The sequence below is a fragment of the Rhagoletis pomonella genome, unplaced genomic scaffold, assembly GCF_013731165.1.
Source record: "Rhagoletis pomonella isolate Grant_MI unplaced genomic scaffold, Rhpom_1.0 Rhpom_scaffold_00335, whole genome shotgun sequence".
In the NCBI taxonomy this organism is placed as follows: Eukaryota; Metazoa; Arthropoda; class Insecta; order Diptera; family Tephritidae; genus Rhagoletis; species Rhagoletis pomonella.
Window position 1 is genome coordinate 73,580 of NW_023458889.1, and position 3,032 is coordinate 76,611.

Here is a 3,032-nt window from a genome sequence, read left to right on the forward strand (position 1 = left end):
GTTTCAAGCATTTCTGAAATTTACCGTTATATGAAAAGCGGCCGTAATTTTAATCCGATTTCAATAATTTTCAACGCTTTGCTTTTATGTGGCAAGCACAATAACCACACCGAGTTTGGTACAAATTGGTAGAACGGTTACCGATATACATATATGTGATCATAAGTGGGCGGTGCCCCGCCCTTTTCCAAACTTTTACCATAAACGTATTTCTTGGTAGAGAATTGTTGCAAGCATCAATTTTGAATAAATTAGCTTTAATATTTACTGATTTATCGAAGATTTTGTATTTCTCTAAATTACCGTTATATGGGATGTGGGCGTGGTTATCGTCCAATTTTAAAAATTTTCGGCGATTTTGTATGCTGTACCAAGGCCAACAACTGTGCCGAGTTTGGAAGAAATTGGTGCAGCGGTTCCTAAGATATACACATGTAACCATAAGTGGGCGTGGCTACGCCCCTTTTCCAAAAATTTATAATATTCTTATTTTTCGTCTAAAAATTGTTGTAAATATCAATTTTTAGTGAATAATCTTCAGTAGTTACTAAAATATCGCAGTTTTCGTATTTCCGAAAAGTACCGTTATATGGGATGTGGGCGTGGTTATTGTCCGATTTTAAAAATTTTCGGCCATTTGGTATGGTGTGCGAAGGCCAACGACTGTGCCAAGTTTGGAAGAAATTGGTGCAGCGGTTCCTAAGATATACACATGTAACCATAAGTTGGCGTGGCTACGCCCATTTTCCAAAAATGTATAATATTCTTATTTTTCGTCAAAAAGTTATTGTAAATATCAATTTTGAGTGAATTATCTTCAATAGTTACTAAAATATCGCAGTTTTCGTATTTCTGGAAATTACCGTTATATGGGAAGTGAGCGGGGTTACAGTCCGATTTCACCCATTTTCAATACCAACCTACCTTGGATTAAGGGAAACCTACATACCAAATTTCGTTGAGATATCTTAATTTTTGCTCGAGTTATCGTGTACACGGTCGGACGGACAGACGGACAGACGGACGGACAGACAGACATGGCTTAATCGATTTCTTTTTTCATCCTGATCATTTATGTATACATTTGTCTATACCTATCTCGATTCGTTTTGGCTGTTATAAACAACCGTTATGTGAACAAAATTAATATACCCTTGTGCACAAGTGCGCTCGGGTATAAAAAAAATATGTTTTCAACAGGACCAGGTTGCATACTAGTAACTTCTTATGCTTACCTGGACTACTTCAAACGTACAAAACTTATATAAGTGTTGAACACCACCTCTTCGTGGCCCATCGGCACGGCGGTTTTTGAATATGTATTTATGATAATAGATTTTGCCATTTAAATTTAAAAACCTCTTTAAAAATTATCAAATATTAGGTTTATACAAAATCGTATGAAACTCAGCCCATGGTTGAAAAGGGTAGTTGTGTAGGTGGTCCCATGTTATGCAGCGGTGGATCAGAAGAGGTTCCATGTTATGCAGCATTGGACCAGGGGTGGTCAGGTCCAATGGCATCACAATGTTAATGTAACCATATTTTTTCCATATGTTTGGACCATTTCGGTTACTAGTGCTCGCTACAATGTAGCGTTGTCCTGTACTAGTATTAAACTTAGTCCCACGTTTTGCAGGGCACGGCTGTGTACCTACGTACATATGTATACCTACTTAGGTTTTGTATGTACATACATATTTATGTATGATCTGATTGGCTGCAACTGGTTTTGATATTCGTAGATGGTTTTAGGCATAGGTTTAGTAGTCTATTGATCAAAAAGCAAGACGAAAATTAAAAAAAAAATACTGAAATCATTTTAACGGGGTCTGTTGATAACTGATGGATATACATGAATATATGTACATATAATATACATATGTATGGATGATATAATAGTTCTGATCCAATACTTTTCGTGCAAAATCCTGTAAAAGGGTCAAACACAAAATCACTCTCTGAAGTGAGAATAAAAAGTGCGTAATACACTTTTTTTTTTGGTTAATAAACACTTTCCCGCAGACAGCTTCGTTTTCCTTAGTACTAAAGGCTGGTTTTCATTAGGTCAGAATCACTGACGCCAAAAACACTGCCTTCATCTGACAGCTGTCCATTTGATGTTAAATGCGTTTTCATTACCGCAGTGCATGTCAAAGACTGTAGTCAACTTTCAGTGTCAGATGATAGGATACCGACCTTTTAGCTGTAGAAAAACCAGGGGTGAAATTTGGTGGAGCTTTTCATGCTGATTTTAACTTACCAAAGTTGTTTGGCGTGGGTGGGAAATTGAGGTTATACGAGGTTAAGTTAAATTTTTTCGATACTTTGAAATATCAATATTTTATGAACTACATAGCCGATTAGACAACTAATGATGACAAAATAAAGATGATTAGTTTATTGGTTAGTTGATGTACATAATTTTCCAGATTTTTTATTTTTTTTCAAGTCAGAAATCCAAAGAAACAAAAAAAATTAAATCTGTTTTAATAAATTACCTTTTGAAAAAAAAAATTGCATAATTAATGCTACTGAAATTTATATTATTTAGAAAGTACAAGTTATTACCTTATATAGAAAGGTTTGTTATAGTGCAAAATTTAACGAAAGTAGTGGTAAAAATCGAAATTGTATATATATTTTTTTTTAATAGCGTTTACCAAAAATTTGTTTTCAAAATTGTTATAGTAAATACGTTGCAAAAAAAAGCTATTACAATTATATTTGAATTGGTATCAATACTTTTCTAATCGGTCAAGTAGCTTCCGAGATATTAAATATTGAAAATTAGGAAAGTTGAAGTTTAACCGGTTATATTTTCTTGGGTTTTTGCTTGCCCAGATAATTTGGGCACGGCAACCCCGGATTTTTTTTTTTTTGATATTCCTCCTTGCACTGCGGCAAATTCCATTTGGAAGAGTAACGGAACTAGTGTCCAAATGACGCAGTGCCCGTCAGTGAAATTAACTGTGAAATTAACTGTGTTAAAACTATTATAATTAAAATCAGTGTAATGTGCATATTTTTTT